The sequence below is a fragment of the Oncorhynchus masou genome, chromosome 15, assembly GCF_036934945.1.
Source record: "Oncorhynchus masou masou isolate Uvic2021 chromosome 15, UVic_Omas_1.1, whole genome shotgun sequence".
Classification (NCBI taxonomy): domain Eukaryota; kingdom Metazoa; phylum Chordata; class Actinopteri; order Salmoniformes; family Salmonidae; genus Oncorhynchus; species Oncorhynchus masou.
In genome coordinates, this window is record NC_088226.1 from 24,204,298 (window position 1) to 24,226,188 (window position 21,891).

The following is a 21,891-nucleotide window of genomic DNA, read 5'->3' on the forward strand; positions in this document are numbered from 1 at the left end:
ATGGAAAAATACAATAGCAGGAACTGAGCAACTGTTACAACTAGGGTGTGATACCAGAACAGTGAGTATCTATACATTGACAGAGGGTGGACTCCAAGAAGCGCCAAGAGGCTAGGACGAGTCTGAGCGCCTGCGATAGGCTGAGCAAGTCTAAACCACGCTTAGCCTCTACTGTGATAGGCCAACAGACGGGTTGGAACTATGTCTATCACAGTATAAGAACAGCTGTTTACATACAACCTGTCAGTTCTCTGCTTGCCCTGCGTGGTGTTACAGGGAACCCTTATATACGAAAATTGCATTTACCATTTATTACTTGAATTTAATTGAAGATAATTAACGACAGATTCTGACTTTTATACTTCCTGATACCGGATTCGAAAGACGCGGCCTCTAACACCGTGTCCTCAATCTTACCCTTCTCCATCCTGACCCATAACAGAAAAAGGTGCGCTATACCTCAAACCCCCAGGTGTTTATTTCTTGAGGGGTATGAAAGAAACTGGTGCAACATCGACAGCTGCGAACACTCACATTTTATTAAAATCTAAGGCCAGTATGCTAAAACAAAATAATCTGCAGATTTCTCATGCTAGTGAGTAGTTGGAGGCAAATGATCATGCAGAGACAAAGGAGTAAGCTGTCAAAAGCTGACCAACTCCAGTTATTTGTGTAAGTACAATAGAGTACCACAGTATGAGTCATAATATCCATAAAACATAGCGGTCAAACAAGGAAATGGTTCCAACTGTATTTCCACCATTCACTTCTCCCCATAGGGAATTTTAGAAACACTTAAAATAAGGATTATTTCAATTATGATGTCACAACTGATCAATAAATTCCAAATGTTCTGTTTGAACATTCTGGTGCCTGGTTGCTAAAAATAGAACACCAGTATCTAAGACAATCTAGCAGATTCCTCCTGAGATATAGTTAACACAGTAGATCACCATAAAATATAGAAAGTGCTACGAGACGAAAACCTAGTTGCAGAACGAGGTTAGAAGAATGCCACTCTCAATCTCCTTGATGATGAGGAGATTCTTGCGGCCGCTACAGGAAGATAATGCTTTAACTGGGAACCTTGGAGCTGCCAGTAGCAACTCCGTTCAGCCTGCCCTGCCATCTCAACCCAAGGCCACTGAGAAGCTTCCAGGGCTCAAACAAAACAGTTTAAATACCTCCAGAATCACAGTACTGGAGTTGATTGAAGAAAGAAAGGGTGCTCTGCAGCGACTTGCCAGTTTGAAGGCTGTGGAAAAGAAACCACATCCTTCCTCCAGAATCCCAGTACTGCAGAAAAAGAGGTCCATCTGCAATGGGAGGAGTCAAGGACTGCATGTAGCTCCAACATCTCAGCAGTCAGGGAAGGCTACTGTTCCTCCCATCCAGATTCCACTGCAACCCATCCGTACCAAGAGGGATCAAACCTGCGTGGTGAAAGACATCTACCTCCATAGTGCCAAGCCATTGAAGACAGTCCATGGAGCCAATATGGTCACCAAGATGCCACTGCCTCCCATTAGAACCAGAGTCACTGTGCCAAACAATGATGCCAAGAAGAAGCCATTCCAGCCAGTCAGACCAGATGGCAGCCCTCGTCCTGCTGCTTCAAAGTACAGAAGGCAGGTTGTGAAGAAACACATTCAGTTCAAGACTCAGACACTAACTGTACAGGATCTACCGCCATGCCCCGATGAGATGGTATGGGACGTCTTTAACTCAGAGGCTGAGCAGGTGATGGCATATATGAAGGCCAAGCTGATCAGTGTCACCCAAGAATTGAAACTGATTAAGAGTGGGGCCAAGTTGGATGCTCAGGCTTTAGAGGAGAAAAACGCAAAAGAGAGGTTGAGAAAAAAGGTGGAGAAGTTCATCCAGGAGATTTGCCTGATGAAGGTGGATTCTGACCTATGGGTGATGATAAGAGATAATGAAGAAGAGGAAGAAAGGAGTAAAGAGGTGAGGAGAAATGAAGAACAACACAGTGTGGCAAGTAAGCCAAAGCAAACAGCCATGAGATATGTGATCAAGCCAAAGGAAGTCAAGAAAGGTTTGAACATGGAAGAGAAAAAGGAGGACAGACAGGTAAAGTAGCTTGACATGTATAGTGTTGGTGATCACGTGTGTTTGTATCAGAGGAGGCTGATTGGATGAGTTATAGGACGATAGGATCATTGTAATGGCTGGAATGAAATGAATTGGTTTCCATGTGATTGATGTGTGTGATACCGTTCCTTTTATTCTATTCCAGCCATTACAATGAGCTCCTCCCACCAGCCTCATCTGGTTTGTATATATTGTATATCTTGTCTCTGTTGCCCAGCTGCCCATTATTTTGCCCATCTGATAACATCCATTCATTCAGGTGGTGTTGAAACGTCAATTTGGGATGAGTGCAGCCAACTCCAAGCTGAAGCAGTGTGAGCACTGCGGCCGGTGCTTTGATCCTAGTCGCCTGGAGAAACACAGTGAGATCTGCGCCAAGCTCTCCTCCAAGAGCTCTAGACGGGGGGTCTATGACTCCACCAAGCACCGGCTTAAAGGCACTGCACTGGCTGGCTACGTGAAGCGATCAGTGGTGTGATGCACCAAGGGACCTGAGAGTCTGTCACTCTTTTGTATTTTGTATTGAACAGACAGACATATAGTGACTGGTAAACCACCTGCTACCCAAATTAGGACTTTTACCTTGGAATCTGTGAGGGTTCCAATAAGAGGCAGTACTACTAGGAGGCAGTATTGTATCCAGAAACGTCTAAACTAACAGTGTTCAGCAGTTCCTCCAATCTACAGAAACACCTGTATAAAACGCCTCAATAAAATCAAATCCAAATACTCATCTAAATCATTCTGTCAGATGTGTTACTAGTGCAGGAAAGTAGAATAAATGAAATATTAAAAAACAAGGGTACGTATTTGTCAAATCTGAATATGAAAAGAAAGATAAACTAATTAATTTAGTTGTATAACTTATCAAATTTACACAAATAACGGAAGATGGTCAGCTTTTGACAGCTTAATCCTTGGTCTCTCAGCATAATCCATAGATGATTACAATTATAAAACGTGTGTGTTCATGTACTGTGCCTTGTAGTTAGTTACCTCACTTGTTGGCAACAACCATCACATCTCTTCATCCATGCTTCACGGTGGGAACCACACATGCAGAGATAATCCGTTCACCTACTCTGCGTCTCACAAAGACACAGCGGTTGGAACCAAATCTCAAATTTGGACCCAAGGACAGATTTCCACCGGTCTAATGTCCATTGCTCGTGTTTCTTGGCACAAGCATGTCTCTTCTTCTTATTGGTGTCCTTTAGTAGTGGTTTCTTTGCAGCAATTCGACCATTAAGGCCTGATTCACACAGTCTCCTCTGAACAGTTGCTTTTAAGACGTGTCTGTTACTTGAACTCTGCGAAGCATTTTTTTTGGCTTGCAATCTGAGGTGCAGATAACTCTAATGAACTTATCCTGTGCAGCAGAAGTAAGTCTTTTTTTCCTGTGAGGATCCTCATGAGAGCCAGTTTCATCATAGCACTTGAAGGTTTTTGCGACTGCACTTGAAAAAACTTTGAATGTTCCGTAATGACTGACTTTCATGTCTAAAAGTAATGATGGACTGCCATTTCTCTTTCCTTATTTGAACTGTTCTAGCCATAAAAAAATTTAACCTTAATTTAGCAAGGCAAGTCAGTTAAGGACAAATTGTTATTTACAATGACAGCCTACTGGGGAACAGTGAGTTAACTGCCTTATTCAGCAGCAGAAAAATTGATTTTGATCTTGTCAGCTCAGGGATTCAATCCAGCAATCTTTCGATTACTAGCCCAATGCTCTAACCTCTATAAGGCTATCTTCTGTATATCACCCCTACCTTGTCACAACACAACCGATTGGCTCAAACACATTAAGAAGGAACGAAATTCCAAAATGAACTATTAACAAGGCACACCTGTTAACTAATCCTTTGGAAATCAATGCGGCTTGGTTCTTTTTACTCTATATTATATAAATCTGATTTTACTTTGGATAACTATGCCTCAGCTGAATTTTTTCAGAACCTAGATCCTCCTTACGTTTCCAATGAAGAATCATATATTATGTTTACACAATATAATTCGGACTTCTGTTGAATGTTTTCATAATGTAAACTGGTCACTATAGACCTTTGTCGTTGTTGTGCTCTTAGGTTAAATTGTATGCTAAAGTTCTCTCAGCCCATTAAGAATCCTGCATGACTACACTCGCACATCACGACCAGACAGGGTTTATTAACCCTTGTGTGGTGTTCATGTTTTTGTTATTCACCCAATGTTCGCTGGTCTGATGGACCCACAACATTATTGGGTTTTTTAAACAATACAGCCATAACAATTTACGTAAAAATACTCAATACTTAGATGTTGACTTATATCAATTACAAGCGATGTAGACAGCATACATGGTTAATATTTGCCATTTACCTCTACTATGTCACGTTCATCAATAAAAGGGCTATTCGTTTTTTTAAAATAAAATGTGATTTTTGTTGATTTTTATTATTATAATGAAGATATAGGTGGAATGTTTGTTTGTTTATCTTTAACAAAGCACAATCGCTGCAGAAGTTGGGGTCCTTGTGTTATGTTGCCTCCTCTGGATTTGAGGTCTTACCAATACCTTGCATAGCTCCTCGAGAAAGAGCTGTCTACTCTGGAGAATCCCTCTGTTCCAATCTGTGTTCAATGCCATCCAGATGACATATGTTTTGTAAGCTGAGATGTCCAAAATGTTGAAGAATATCAGTAGCCAGTGTAGGGTTCCCCTTTTGTAGCCAATCACCAGCTTGTCTAAATTGTCCATCCCCCCTTCTGTGGCATTGTAACCCATTATAATTTCTGGTTTCTGATGTTCCTGGCCACAGATTCTCCCATCCCTATGCAGTGTACTCATGAGTAGCACATTTCTGCCTTTCTTTGGCATGTAGGACACTAGGGATGTGTCAGCCGTGGTCACAAACTTAGAGGAGTTGATAGGCCTGTTCTGTGTATTCATCAGCTGGGGTGGGAGCTCTGGCTTTTTTCTTGTATTGTTCCTTCCATCGTCAGCTTCTTCTTGAGCAGCTTCTGTCCCAGCTTGTGCTAAGCAAAAAAGTTAGCGCATGTGATGTTGTGACCGCGTCCAGGACAACCCGCATCCCTTGGTTCTTCTCAGGGGGTCCTCCTCCTGGCATCCACGTATACACTTGCAAGTTCCACGCATATGATGAAGCAGCAGCATCCATATTTTGAGGGTTTAGACAATAAATTGTATAAGCTGCTCATCAACAGTAACATTGGGCCCAGGGTTGTAAAACAGGGGAAGAAGGTCAAGCCACTTGTCCCACACTGACCTGATTGCAGCAAGCTTGTCTATTTGCTGCAGAGCTGGTCTGGTGTCTCGGTTATAGAAGCGGATGATCCTGGAAAGAATGGGGAAGTTTTCCAGAGACATTGTTGCACAGAAAAGTTCTCTGACAGTTTCTGCATCCCACAGGGATTCTGTGGATTCCCCATTGGATCTGAAAACCACAGTAAGGATAAGAACCTCAAAGTATGCATGTAAATGAGTTTTGACCATCTCCTTCCATCTCCGGGGCCTCCAGAACGGTCCCCAATCCGGGGCCTCCAACGACTGTCCCTTGTCCGGGTCTCCAGTGACGGTTCCCAGTCCGGGGTCTCCAGCTATGATCCACGGCCCGGTTCCTCTGGCAACGATTCATGGTCCGGAGTCTCCGGCAATGATACACGGTCCGGATCCACAAAAGCGGAGGGATCAGTGTAGGGAACGGGGGCTGCGTCCCGAACCAGAGCCGCCACCAAGGGTAGTTGCCCACCCGGACCCTCCCCTATAGGTTCAGGTTTGTGGCCGGGAGTCCGCACCTTTGGGGGGAGGGTACTGTCACGCCCTGACCTTAGAGAGATGTATTTCTCTATTTGGTTAGGTCAGGGTGTGATTTTATGTTGTCTATTTCTTTGTTTATGGCCGAGTGTGGTGCCCAATCAGAGGCAGCTGTCTATCGTTGTTTCTGATTGGGAATCATACTTCATGTCACTTTCTGACCTTAGTTATTTTGTTATGTCTTTGTTTAGTATGGTCAGGGTGTGAGTTGGGTGGATTGTCTATGTTTGTTTTTCTATGATTTGGGATTTCTGTGTTTGGCCTGGTATGGTTCTCAAACAGAGGCAGCTGTCAATCGTTGTCCCTGATTGAGAACCATACTTAGGTAGCTTGGTTTCACTTTTGAGTTGTGGGTGATTGTTTCCTGTGTCTGTGTTTGTGCCATACGGGACTGTTTCGATTTTCGTTTGTTCATTCACGTTGTTATTTTGTATTTTTGAGTGTTCAGTTTTATATATTAAAATGGACACTTACCACGCTGCAAATTGGTCCGACCTCTCTTACTCCTCGTCAGAAGAAGAGGACAATCTTTACAGAATCACCCACCACCAAAGGACCATGCAGCGTGGTAACGGGCAGCATCAGCAATCTCAGGACTCCTGGACATGGGAGGAGATTCTGGACGGCAAGGGACCCTGGGCACAGGCTGGAGAGTATCGCCGCCCCAAGGCAGAGCTGGAGGCAGCGAAAGCCAAGAGGCGGTGGTATGAGGAGGCAGCACGGCAGCGCGGTTGGAAGCCTGAGAGGCAGCCCCAAAAATGTATTGGGGGGTGGCACACGGGGAGTGTGACTAAGTCAGGTAGGAGACCTGAGCCAACTCCCCATGCTTACCGTGGAGAGAGGGGGACCGGGCAGGCACCGTGTTATGCCGTGAGGCGCACGGTGTCCCCGGTGCGCAGGCATAGCCCAGTGCAGTACATAGCAGCGCCTCGTATCGGCCGGGCTAGAGTGGGCATCGAGCCAGGTGCCATGAAGCCGGCTCAGCGCATCTGGTCTCCAGTGCATCTCCTCGGGCCGGGGCACATGGCACCATCCCTAGGCATGGTGTCCCCGGTTCGCCAGCACAGCCCAAACCTACCTGGCTGAATGCTGCCCGTAGCCAGGCCAGTGCGGAGAGGTGGAATAGCCCACACTGGTCTGGCCAGAGTCGCCCCTCTGTCCTGAGCTGCCAGAGTCGCCCGTCTGTCCTGAGCTGCCAGAGTCGCCCGTCTGTCCTGAGCTGCCGGAGTCGCCCGTCTGTCCGGCCCTGCCGGAATCTCCCGTCCGTCCGGCCCTGCCGGAATCTCCCGTCCGTCCGGCCCTGCCGGAATCTCCCGTCCGTCCGGCCCTGCCGGAATCTCCCGTCCATTCGGGACCCATGGCTTGGGTCCCCAGTCCGAGGTCGGCGGCAAGGTTTGCTGCTCTAAAGAGTCCATGGAGGTGGTTGAAGAGGCGGAGAAGGACTATGGTGGAGTGGGGTCCACGTCATGCGCCAGAGCCGCCACCACGGACAGACACCCACACAGACCCTCCCCTATAGGTTTAGGTTTTGCGGCCGGAGTCCACAAATTTGGGATTTCTGTGTTTGGCTTAGTATGGTTCTCAATCAGAGGCAGCTGTCAATCGTTGTCCCTGATTGAGAATCATATTTAGGTAGCCTGGGTTTCACTTTTGAGTTGTGGGTGTTCATTTTCCGTGTCAGTGTTTGTGCCACACGGGACTGTTTCGTTTGTGTCGTTTAGTCACGATTATTGTTTTTGTATTTCAGTGTTCATTTTTGATTAAACATTATGGACACTTACCACGCTGCGCGTTGGTCCTCCGATCCTTCTCGCTACTCCAATGCAGTTAAAGCAGAGTCAGTATAGTTAATGAGTCTCTGTTGATTATAGTAAATATAATTAATCCACTCTAAATTCTTGTTAGGTGTTATCAACAAGAATATAGATTCAAATCCTGATCTAATCTCATCTCTGGCCATAAACTCATTAGGTACTCCTCTAGGTTGTCCAATTGCATCGAGGTATACTTTAGGATCTGATTCATAAGCCCTTCTAACTCTAGTTTTAACATAGTCATCCTGTTGTGATTTAATAATGGTAACCTGTTGAATTGCTTTGACTAAAGCACAAAGACCAGTCCAACCTTCCGGTAAAACATTCAAGACTGTTTTTCCCACACATCCAAATCTATCAGCGATACCTCTGTCCTGATTTTTCAACATAGTGAGAGATGTGAGTTGTGAGTTATGTGCCCACACAAACCTTTCCTATTATCTTACAAACCTTTCTCATCAAATGTACGAACTCCTGCAGATTCTAACACCCAAATAGTAACACACTTGATAGTAGTGTTTCCTACATCAATTCCATCAGTACCATAGCTATAGAAACATTCATATTTTCCTTTAACAATAGTAATTTTGTCCAGTTGAGGTCCATTTAGTTCTAATGTCATAGGCAGCACATTCCCTATCTCCCAACATAGTTTCATTCAACATACTCCTACCCCTAGTGCTACCTAGGGCAATTCTACATTCTATGTTGCACAAAGGAATATAGTACTTTCTATGAGTACATTGAACATTTTTACAATTAGCACAGTCTTCAAATGATGCAGGTTCAGGTACTATTAAAAGATCAGACAAAGGTAATTTGCTACACAAAATGCAATTGTCCATCCTATGTTTGGCTGCTGTATAACTAGCCCATTTATACCAGTCATTCTTCACTATTTCTTCCAACGAATTGTCCTTGAGTGTTTCTGACTCTAAGACGTTAGTTACAGATACAGTGTTCTTGTCTCAAGGTAGATTGTTAGTTTGTCAGAAAGTTCCACATGTCAGTAAAGAACCCTCCTGAATCTGATGCTTCAGGTTTCTTTGTAGTTGCAGTGGACTGCTTGGTAAGAGCAGTAGATGGTAACCTAGTGGTAACAGCTGTGGTGTTCAAGGCAGCTGTTACTTTTGTTGTCTTTCCTGTTGTCACGGTCCTTTCCTGGCCTGGTGCCAGAGTGGGGCCAATTCGGATGATAGTTACACTATTCCCTTCAGTCCTTTTAGTACTCACTATTTCTTCTATATATTCTTCACCTTCCTCTTGGTCATGTTTGTCCATGGTGATCGGCCAAGTGTCTTCTCCTTTAGTTATTGTCAAGTTGCATCCTTTCGAGTCCCAAACGACTGTAGAGGGCTTCCGTCAGGGAGATCTGCCACAATAGGTACAGTGGGGCAAAAAAGATTTAGTCAGCCACCAATTGTGCAAGTTCTCCCACTTAAAAAGATGAGAGAGGCCTGTAAATTTCATCATAGGTACACGTCAACTATGACAGACAAAATGAGAAAAAAATCCAGAAAATCACAATGTAGGATTTTTAATGAATTTATTTGCAAATTATGGTGGAAAATAAGTATTTGGTCACCTACAAACAAGCAAGATTTCTGGCTCTCACAGACCTGTAACTTCTTCTTTAAGAGGCTCCTCTGTCCTCCACTCGATACCTTTATTAATGGCACCTGTTTGAACTTGTTATCAGTATAAAAGACACCTGTCCACAACCTCAAACAGTCACACTCCAAACTCCACTATGGCCAAGACCAAAGAGCTGTTAAATGACACCAGAAACTAAATTGTAGACCTGCACCAGGCTGGGAAGACTGAATCTGCAATAGGTAAGCAGCTTGGTTTGAAGAAATCAACTGTGGGAGCAATTATTACGAAATGGAAGACATACAAGACCACTGATAATCTCCCTCGATCTGGGGCTCCACGCAAGATCTCACCCCGTGGGGTCAAAATGATCACAAGAACAGTGAGCAAAAATCCCAGAACCACACGGGGGGACCTAGTGAATGACCTGCACAGAGCTGGGACAAAAGTAACAAAGCCTACCATCAGCAACACACTACGCCGCCAGGGACTCAAATCCTGCAGTGCAAGACGTGTCCCCCTGCTTAAGCCAGTACATGTCCAGGCCCGTCTGAAGTTTGCTAGAGAGCATTTGGATGATCCAGAAGAAGATTGGGAGAATGTCATAAGGTCAGATGAAACCAAAATATAACTTTTTGGTAAATAATCAACTCGTCGTGTTTGGAGGACAAAGAATGCTGAGTTGCATCCAAAGAACACCATACCTACTGTGAAGCATGAGGGTGGAAACCTCATGCTTTGGGGCTGTTTTTCTGCAAAGAGACCAGGACGACTGATCCGTGTAAAGGAAAGAATGAATGTGGCCATGTATCATGAGATTTTGAGTGAAAACCTCCTTCCATCAGCAAGGGCATTGAAGATGGAACGTGGCTGGGTCTTTCAGCATGACAAAGATCCCAAACACACCGCCCGGGGAACGAAGGAGTGGCTTCGTAAGAAGCATTTCAAGGTCCTGGAGTGGCCTCGCCAGTCTCCAGATCTCAACCCCATAGAAAATCTTTGGAGGGAGTTGAAAGTCCGTGTTTCCAGCAACAGCCCAAAGACATCACTGCTCTAGAAGAGATCTGCATGGAGGAATGGGCCAAAATACCAACAACAGTGTGTGAAAACCTTGTGAAGACTTACACGTTTGACCTCTGTCATTGCCAACAAAGGGTATATAACAAATTATTGAGATAAACTTTTGTTATTGACCAAATATTTATTTTCCACCATTCATTAAAATTCATTCAAAATCCCCCCCAACCCTGGACTCTCTGGCCCTTCAGGAGAGAATATCCGTTGTTTGCAGCATTGTCTCGCTTTCGTCCTCCTCTTGGTGCATCAGTCGTATCCTGGCTTCCACCTGGTCTGCTGACTCCTCCCCAGCGTCTCAATCTCCTCCGCTGCTCCTGGTCTTTCCGGGCTCCCGCCTGGTGAATCAGCATCCTGTGTCCTCATCCCTAGGCGGTTGTCTACGGCGGGACTCTGGGTCGGTTCCAACATAGGTTAAGGAGTCCTCTTTGTTTTCGTTAGGCACACACATGTATTCCTCTCTCCCCCCCTCCAACCTAGTTGGAGCTTATGTTTATTTGTTGTAATTACTCCTTGTTCATGCTACATAAACTCTAATTCCTAATGGTTAAGTTTCTTGGTAGAATTATTTAATCATTTATCTTCAACCTTGAGAAAATATCTTAACAGTCACCCACTCTGTCTTTCCTTTGCATGTTTTTCATCACTCTTCAGCATTTTTCTTGCGGTCTTCATGCTTTTCAACAGACCAACTCCTTCTTCCTTGAACATTCTTAGTAATTAATTTCTCTCACTTAAATTTCCTTTTCTGTTTCTTGTCATTTGGTTTGTGGTTCTTTATCAGAGTCTCCATTTCCTCACACACAGAGACATCCAATTTCCCTGCCGCTGGCCATTTTTTCCCATTTTATAGAAGTCTTTATTATTTATTCTTTGCTTAGGGGGTGTCTAAGATCTCTACTGGTGTTCTGTTCATTGTGTCAGTTTACTTATCTTATTATCTTAACTTTATTCAGTGTTATATCCTATTTAATACCTGATAGGAGGGCAAAGGGGCCCTTACTCATAGTATGGGCAAAAGGCTTGAGCACTGGTGGAGCTCTATCTGTGCACATGCCTGGCATGTAGAGATCATGGATGTCAGACAATAATGTCCCCTGTCTCTCCTGCTGTATACTTTGATATCGGAATCCCTGGCCCAGATGATAAGAGAGGACCCAAACTCTGGTCGCTGCTTCACACCACTCAACCTAGATTCTAGAACCAGTCACTTTCAACTTCGTGACTCTCACACACAAAAAAAAAATGAAACGTAAGGGTTGATGCTTGCAGTTTACTAAGGAGCTACTATTGAAATGGACATAGTAAGTCATTGAACATTTTTTTTTTACAACAGACCTGGGTTCAAATACATGTTTATTAAAGTATTTATATTTTAAATGTATTTTCTGTATATTTTCTAATAATTTTCTATACATTATATTTTAAACTATTTTCAATTACTTGTTTCCAAATACCCCTGTGTTCAAACAAACCTGGTTTCAAATGCATAGAGTACTTAAATATTTCAAATAAATATTTCAAATACAGATTCAACATCTTGTATTTTCAAGGAAGAGTTGACTAAATACTTCGAAATATATTTGAAAATAATTTAAAGGTCTGGTAAAGAATAAAACCACAAAGTAATTCACAATCAATACCAATATCTTGTCATTTTAAATCACTTCAAGCTGCATCTCGAGTAAGGACTTTGGCTCAATAGGGAACTGAAGAGAAAGGGAAGACAGAGCGAGAGGCGGATATGGACTGTAACAGACAGTGTTTCATGGTGACCTAGGCCTCAGCAGAAGCCTGTCAGTCTGAGGTTATAGTCTTCCTGATGAAGTCCATGTAGCGGTTCACACTGGTGTAGACTTTGGGGAAGCCCAAATCACAGCCATTGGTATTCCCAAAACTCATGATTCCCACCTGGACAAACGCATGAGATGAGCGACAAACCAACGGCCCACCAAAGTCCCCCTGTAGAACAAAGAAAAACACAAACATACATTTACAACATTCAAGTAAGAGTGTGTGTGTGTACGTGAGAGAGAACGATAAAGAGAAAGAGTGTGTGTGGGTCAGCTGTTTGTTCACCTGCACCCACCCACAATTGCTAATAACCCATCCACAACCAGCTGAATGTGATAAAGTGAAAATCTAAGACCCTTACCTGACTCTTACCCAAAAATATAGAAAGTGCTCTGTACAGTTCCTTTTTTTCCCTCTTGAACAATTAACAATATTTCATGACCCTAAACCCACCTGCCCCACGGGGACTGGCGCATCACTAGTGTGTGAGAGGGAGGGTCCGTGTTTGTATAAAACATGTATACGTACCAATCAGGAGACCAGGAAAGAAGACTCACCTGACAGGAGCCTTTCCCTCCTTCCATGGAGTTAGCACACAGCATGTTGTCAGTGAGGGCCCGAAAATAATTCTTACAGATTCTCCCTGTCAAGATGGTTTGCTTCAGCTCCTGGAGGGTCCTATTACCAGACAATTTCACTGGAGGGAGGGAAAAAGAAGAGTAAAATGTAGGATAGAACCTGGTGGGGGAGGAAGTGAACGGGCAGGGAGAATTTAAGGGAGAAATACTCACTAACTACAAACAGAAGCTGGATGAAAACAAAATACATTGTGTAAAGTGCACAAAATACAGTACATCTTATTATAATCTGGCATTCTGATTTAATTTTGAAATCTTTCTTTAACAATGTGCAAATGTTTCAATTGATTATTATAACTTGTTTTTATCTTTTTTGTTGTTGTATTGATTGTGTTTTTTTGGGCTCCTCAGGGCACCATTGTAAATGAGAAACTGGTCTCAATTGGGTTCCTCTGAGTATATAAAAGTTTATAAATCACACTGCCAGATTATAATTAAGCAATAAAGTACGAGGGGGTGTGATATATGGCCAATATACCCCAGGCCATGCACAACGTGGAGTGCTGGGATACAGCCACTAGATGTGGTACATTAGCCATATACCTCAAACCCCAGAGGTGCCTTATCGCTATTATAAACTGGTTACCAACATAATTAGAAAGGTAAAACATTTTGGGGGGGGGGGTCATATCCAATCAGCATTTCAGCCAGTCAGCATTCAATGCTGGAACCACTAGCTTTATAATGAGGTTTGTGGTAAATCATTTTACACTATTAAAATGTCGCCCACAGAATTGAATACTGACATTCAGTCAAGACCAAACCAACCAACGCTGTGCTTTAGAACCTGGCACTGTGAGTGTTTGTATATCGGTGTTGCTGTGTGTTTGCTCACCATTGTTCCCGACATCGCCCCAGCCAGCGATCAAGCACTTCGACCTTGAGTTAAAGGCATCCCTCTGTTTGGGCAGGGACATGGGCTTCACCAGGGAGGAAAAGGACACCTTTTTACTCATCTTCACCAAAGCGATGTCGTGCAGCCGGGCCAAACGCTGTTTCTGGTACTGTGGGTGACTGACGATGCGTGAGATGAATCGATGGAACACTGATGGCTCATTCAGGCTGTGTTTCCCCAGATAAATGACGAAACGGTCTAGAAAAGGGTTGTCATTCCTAATACACATGCAGACAGGTAAAACAGCCTGGTCTCATAGACTAGGTGTAATATAGGACATTTAAATCCAGGACACTGAAATTAGAATGTGTTACATTTGATATGGTTACATAAGAAAGGTTACTTAAGGCAAAAAACAAAAGTAGGATGGTTGTAATGTGAATGTCTATTAACCCAAAGGTTGCGTGTTTGAATCTTATCACAGACAACTTTAGCATTTTATCTTATTAGCAACTTTGCAACTAGTTACTACTTTTTAGCTACCTTGCTACTAAACATTTAGAAAATTCATAACATATTTGTCACGAATCTCGCCAAAGATGGTGCCTCTTCCTGTTCGGGCGGCGCTCGGCGGTCGTCGTCGCAGGCCTATTAGCTGCCATCGATTCCCTTTCCGTTTGTTTCTGTTTATTGGGTAATTGGGTACACCTATTTTGAGTTAGTGTTTGTAGGCTATTTAAGGGCACTAGGCCCGCTGGGTATTTGTGCAGGCTTGTTTTCTGTTATCTGGTGTATGAGTGTAATCAGGATTTTTTAAGGACAGTTTAGTCCGTTGTATTTTGGGACGGGTTGTTTCATGCACCCTGGTGTTTTGCATGTCATGGCTCCACAGTCTATGGAATAAAATATCCACAAACTGAATTACCTGCTCTCTGCGCTTGACTCCTCCACTCACCATTGTTAGAAGATGTAACAACATTGTAGGACTTGCAATTCGTAACATATTGTACAAATTGCAATTCCTAACATATCATATGAATTGTCATTTGTAACATATCATACAAAATGGATGATGGATATCCACAAATGAATAGATACCATACGAAAACGTAACATCATACTAATCGGCATGGTTCAGATTTACGTTTACTCTGTTATGTCTACCCCTGAGTCCAGGTTGGATATAAACATTACACAGACATTTATATATTTCATACAAACACATACAGATCTTTCGGTTCTATTCCAGCAAGCAAATTTGGCCTTTGAAATTATAATGATGTCATTCTAGTTGGTAAACTGGTTTTCTGCTTGTAGACACGTTAAGAAAATTACAATCATGGAAAAAACGTCATTTTGGTTGCAGACACGATAATGAGTTCAACATGCAAACCTCCTTCACACACAAACACACTTACGGGTCAACACAGTGTGCAGCGGTGAGCACCCATTCATCAGTAACGAGGGATCCGCCACAGCTAAAGCGTGGATAATCCTTGATTGAAAGGTAGACTATCCACGGCCAGCTGCCCCTTTGAGCATCCTTTCCCCCCGCGATAGAGCTCCGAGCCTGGGGCACAAACGACTCTAGAGAGGGAGGTGGAGGGTGGAAAGAATGCCAGACTGACACTGTTTCATGTACAAACACTCTGCATTTGATACGTTGCTCCTGTCAGAACTCTGAAATTAGTGCCACCGCACCAGAACATCTGAGCAGTTGAAATAACAAAGTGATCCTCCCCACCCCTGTCTCGGTAAAACGTGGAGGGATTGGGATGGAGGATTGTAACCACTTTCAAATTCAGACTGAGCTCTGGATGCAAGGACTGACCATCCATGATATCACAATTACAGTTTTAACCATGTTTTGAGGCTATATAATGTTTGTTTACATTTACTTTGCAAAACATTGGAGTAAAATAAGCTTTGGATTCTGATGGGTTACAAACTAAACTCATGAGTCATTTATTAAGTGATATTCTTCACGAATCAACTTAATTTATAAGTCCTAATTGGATGTAGCAACTGCAGATTTCCCCTTTAAGAGGATATAGTGGTGATATGTATTTATATTTAGTGTTGATATTCGTAGCGCTGAAGAGCTTCACAAAAGTGCAATACATTTTAAATCAATGTTCCCGCGTTAGCAGAAGCTGCATTCATGCCACGGTAAATGCTACATATGTCGTCTCAGTTGGAAATTACATTTACATTTAAATCTGAGCTATAACTATGGTTTGAATCGAGCCCTTAGTGGTCACTAATGCCAAAACAGAGAGATATGCTTGAAGTTCTTTGTTCTAGTGCATGGCAAAACAATTATGTACATGCCCAAATATGTAGGCTAACGATGCGCAAATTAAAACACCAGTAAAAAAAATGTCGTCACTATCTGATGAATGTAATAGTTACTGTGGACCAAGCAAGTTAAAAACGATTTGATGCTCTTTTAATTAATACATTTCTGTTGACCTCACCTGCAGCATCTTGGACCAGCAAAATTACAGACAGCAGTCCCCAAAAACCCATAGTTTTTCCTGTCAGTATCCAACCAACCAGACGGCTGTTTGATGGATAGACACTGACTGGCTGATGTCCAGCTTTATAGACGTCCATGCTTAGATTACATCAATGTTACACACGTGCAATCTGATTAACAGTTCCAATGATAGCAGGCTGCTCATCTGGGTTGCTGATAAAATCATGTTCTCTTTTATTTTCAGAATGCAAATTCTCAAAAAGAGAGATGAGGTGATATTTCTATCTCAAGCTATTCAATTAAAGAAACAGTGTCCACTTTCAACCAGAGTTTGTGTTTACTATATAGAGGAACCAGGCAAGGCTGAAATTACCTTTAAATGGTTCAGCGCTCCATGGACTGAATCCCGGCCTAAGAACAATTAACCTGTATTATTATATGTACATTATCAGTCGACACACCTACTCATTCCAGGGTTTCTTTATTTTTACTATTTACTATAATAGTGAAGACATCAAAACTGTGATATAACACATATGGAATCATGTAGTAACAAAAAAAAGTGTTAAAGAAATCCAAATCTATTTTTGTTGTAGATTCTTCAAAGTAGCCACCCTTTCCATTGATGACAGCTTTGCAAACTCTTGGCATTCTCTCAATCAGCTTCATGAGGTTGTCACCTGGAATGCATATCCATTAACAGGTGTGCCTTGTTAAATTCACTTTTGTGGAATTTTTCCTTCTTCATGCATTTTTTTTAATTTTAATTTTACTAGGCAAGTCAGTTAAGAACAAATTCTTATTTTCAATGACGGCCTAGGAACAGTGAGTTAACTGCTTGTTCAGGGGCAGAACGGCAGATTTGTACCTTGTCAGCTCGGGGATTTGAACTTGCAACCTTTTGGTTACTAGTCCAACACTCTAACCACTAGGCTACCCTGCCGCCAATCAGTTGTGTTGTGACAAGGTAGGGGTGGTATACAGAAGATAGCCCTATTTGGTAAAAGACCAAGTCCATGGCAAGTACAGCTCAAATAAGCAAAGGGAAACTACAGTCCATCATTACTTGAAGACATGAAGGTCAGTCAGTCTGGACAATTTCAAGAACTTTGAAAGTTTCTTCAAGTGCTATGATGATACTGGCTCTCATGAGGACCACCACAGGAAAGGAAGACCCAGAGTTACCTCTACGGCAGAGGATAAGTTCATTAGAGTTACCAGCCGCAGAATTTGCAGCGAAAATAAATGCTTCACAGAGTCAAGTAACAGACACATCTCAACATCAGCTGTTCAGAGGACACTGTGAATCAGGGCTTCATGGTCAAATGTAACCTTTATTTTAACTAGGCAAGTCAGTTGAGAACAAATTCTTATTTACAATGACGGCCCACACCAGCCATACCAAGACGACACTGGGCCAATTGTGCGCCGCCCTATGGGACTCCTAATCATGGCTAGTTGTGACACAGCCTGGATTCGAACCTGAGTGTCTGTAGTGACACCTCTTGGACTGCGATGCAGTGCCTTAGACCGCTGCATCACTTGGGAGCCTTATTTGCTGAAAAGAAACCACTACTAAACGAAGCCAATAAGAAGAAGAGACTTGCTTGGGCCAAGAAACACGAGCAATGGACATTAGACCAGTGGAAATCTGTCCTTTGGTCTGATGGGTCCAAATGTGAGATTTTTGGTTCCAACCGCCATGTCTTTGTGAGACGCAGAGTGGGTGAATGGATGATCTCCGCATGTGTAGTTCCCACCGTGAAGCATGGAGGAGGAGGTGTTATGGTGTGGGGGTGCTTTGCTGGTGACACTGTCTGTGATGTATTTAGAGTTCAAGGCACACTTAACCAGCATGGCTACCACAACAGTCTGCAGCTATACGCCATCCCATCTGGTTGAAAAACAAATGATAGGACAATGAACCAACACACCTATAGGCTGTGTAAGGGCTATTTGAACAAGAAGGGGAGAGATGGAGTGCTGTATCAGATGACCTGGCCTCCACAATCAACTGACCTCAACCAAATTGAGATCGTTTGGGATTAGTTGGACCGCAGAGTGAAGGAAAAGCAACCAACAAGTGCTCAGCATATGTGGGAAATCCTTCAATACAGTTGGAAAAGCCTTCCAGGTAAAGCTGGTTAAGAGAATGCCAAGAGTGTGCAAAGCTGTCGTCAAGGCAAAGGGTAGCTACTTTGAAGAATCTCAAATATTGTCAGGCTTCGAAGAGTGATGGGTGTGGAGTCAGGCGCAGAGGATTCGGAAAAAACATTTATTCCGGAACAATCACAGCGAACAAAAGAGTGTAACGCCGAACACAGGCGTAAAACACTCCAAAATGTACAACACCAGTACATACGCTGTACAGTGGAAAATCAATGACAGGACACTCCTGAACCAAAAACAGCAAACAAGCCCGCACGAACACAGGTGGGCTAACTGAACTTAAATAACCCCAACCCAAAACAAGGAACAGGTGAAACCAATTAGACCAAACAAAACAAAAAAGGGACAAGGGATCGGTAGCAGCTAGTAGACCGGTGACGACGACCGCCGGAGTGCCACCCGAACGGGAAGGGGAGCCACCGTCGGTGATAGTCGTGACAAATATAAAATATATTTTGATTTGTATAACACGTTTTAGGTTACTACATTATTCCATGTGTTATATCATAGTTTTGATGTCTTCACTATTATCCTACAATGTAGAAAATAGTACAAATAAAGAAAAACCTTTGAATGAGTAGGTGTGTCCGAACTTTTGACTGGTACTGTAAGTTAAAATAATGATTTATTATCTTTTGATAAATAATGTTCTGACCTCACCTGCAGCATCACGGACCAGCAGAACTACAGACAGTAGTCACCAACAACCCATAGCTCTTCCAGTTACCATCCAACCAAATGACAGACACAATGACTTGTGTGTAGCTTACAATTTGCACACACACACACACACTATTCTTTTCACCTCCATTTTGTATGTTAATGGTTGCTTTAGGTGGAGGCCAGGGGGTAATAATCGCTAGATGGGCAAATTAGAAAGGACCAAATCCAAATGTGACTGCCGTCAGACTTCACTCAATTCAATACTGTACATTTGAACTGCATTTCCTAAAGCAATTCTCACATGTATTTAACAATGTCATTTATTTAATTTAGTCCTAGAAAGTTGTGTTTTGTGTTGATTTTGATTGATGAAGGAATGTAACTTTGAGCCAGATGGAGGAAGTTGACATGGTGGAATCAGAAGTGTTATTTGAAGCTGAAAGCACGTCGACTACAGTTAGTGAGAAAGATGAGTGAACAGTGTCCAGTCCAAGAATGAAACAAAAAGTGCTAAAATTGAAGTTCCTTTGGGAAACCCATTTGAAGTTACTAGGTAAAGAGGTGCTGGGAGAAGTGGATGCAGTCAAAGTAACCAGGAGATGTTCAATCGGGTTCAAGTTAGTGCTCTGGCTGGGCCAATCAAGGACATTCAAAGACTTAACCCAAAGCCACTGCTTTGTCTTGGCTGTGTGCTTAGGGCCGTTGTTCTATTGCAGGTTTTCATCAAGGAACTCTGTACTTTGCCCCGTTCATATTCCCCTTGATCCAGACTAGTCTCCCAGTTCCTTCCACTGAAAAACATCTCCACAGGATGATGCTGCCACCACCATGCTTCACCGTAGGGATGGTGCCAGGTTTCCATTCAGGCCAAAGAGTTCAATCTTGGTTTCATCAGACCAGAGAATCATATTTATGATAGTCTGAGAGTCGTTTAGGTGCCTTTTGGCAAACTCCAAGCGGACTGTCATGTGTATTTTACTGAAGAGTGGATTCCGTCTGTGGCTACTCTATCATAAAGGCCTAATTGGTGGAGTGCTGCAGAAATGGTTGTCCTTCCTGTCTTGGTGGTTCCAAACTTCTTCCATTTAAGAATGATGAAGGCCACTGTGTTCTTGGGGACCTTCAATGCTGCAGAACTGTTTTGGGTACCCTTCCCCAGATCTGTGCCTCGACAAAATCCTGCCTCGGAGCTCTACGGACAATTCCGTCGACCTCATGGCTTGGTTTTGCTCTGATATTGAGATAAAATGGTTCCGAGAGGGCTGCCTCGCTTCTAGTTCTTAGGAAACTTTGCAGTATTTTGTGAATTTATGTATTATTTCTTACATTGTTAGCCAAGAAAATGTTGTGTGTTATTATATACAGCAGGGAAGAATTTTTGGATATAAGAGCAGCGTTAACTCACCAGCACTACCAGTATTACAATCAGGAATACGACTTTCCCGAAGTTGATCCTTTGTTCCCACCACACAGGGCAATTGAACTGATTCCAGGGGCTGACCAAAACAACGCCGGTAAAAAAGAGGGACTCGAATAGGTCTTCTAGTCTGACTTAGGAGGCGCGCACACCATCCACTGCGTCAGAGTATATTAATTGCTAATGTTCAGTCCCTGGATAACAAAGTTGAGAAGTTCAAGGGCAGGGTTTCTTTCCAGAGAGACATCAGGGATTGTAAAATACTCTGTTTCACGGAAACATGGCTCTCTTGGGAAATACTGTCGGAGTCGGTCCAGCCATCTGGATACGCAGTTCATCCCGCCGACAGGTATGATTGTAATAACATATAGGACCTCAAGTCCTTTTGTTCACCCAACCTAGAATACCTCACAATCAAATGACGACCATATTATCTCCCAATAGAATTCTCTTAGGTTATTGTCACAGCAGCGTATATCCCCCTTCAAGCCGATACCACGACGGCCCTCAAGGAACTTCACTGGACTTTATGCAAACTGGAAACCATATATCCTGAGGCTGCATTTACTGTAGTTGGGGATGTTAACAAAGCAAATTTGAGGAAAAGGCCACCTAAATTCTATCAGCATATCGACTGTAGTACTCACGCTGGAAAAACTCAACCATTGTTATTCCAACTTCCGGGATTCATACAATGCCCTCCCCCACCCTCCTTTGGTCAAATCTGACCACCACTCCATTTTACTCCTCCCTTCCTATATGCAGAAACTCAAACAGGAAGTACCCATGCTAAGGACTATTCAACACTGGTCTGACCAATCGGAATCCACGCTTCAAGATTGTTTTGATCACTCGGACTGGGATATGTTCCAGGTAGCTTTAGAGAATAATATTGAAGTGTACACTGAGATGGTTAGGAGATGTAGGAGATGTTGTACCCACTGTGACCATTAAAACCTACCCTAACTAAAAACCGTGGATAGATGGCTGCATTCACGCAAAACTGAAAGCGCGAACCACCGCATTTAACCATGACAAGGTGACTGGGAATATGGCAGAATACAAACAGACTAGTAATTTCCTCTGCAAGGCAATCAAACGAGCAAAACATCAGTATAAAGACAAAGTGGAGTTGCAATTCAACGGCTCAAACACAAGCCGTATGTGGCAGGGTCTACAGACAATCACTCACTTCTGTCATCATGAAGTGCTTTGAGAGACTAGTCAAGGATCATATCACCTCTACTTTACCTGTCACCCTAGACCCACTGCAATTTGCTTACCACCCCAATAGGTCCACAGACGATGCAATCGCCATCACACTGCACACTGCTCTATCCCATCTGGACAAGAGGAATATCTATACAAGAATGCTGTTCATTGACTATAGCTCAGCAGTCAACACCATAGTACCCTCCAAGCTCATCATTAACCTCTGGGAAATGTGGGACGGTAGCGTCCCACCCCGCCAACAGCCAGTGAAAGT

At 43.2% G+C, this 21,891-nt stretch overlaps 1 pseudogene; it reads right to left on the reverse strand.

Moving 5' to 3' along the window:
* LOC135556824 (transmembrane protease serine 9-like) overlaps positions 1–16,269 on the reverse strand; it is a 29,842-nt pseudogene extending 13,573 nt beyond the window's left edge.
* Positions 16,270–21,891: the final 5,622 nt, after the last annotated feature.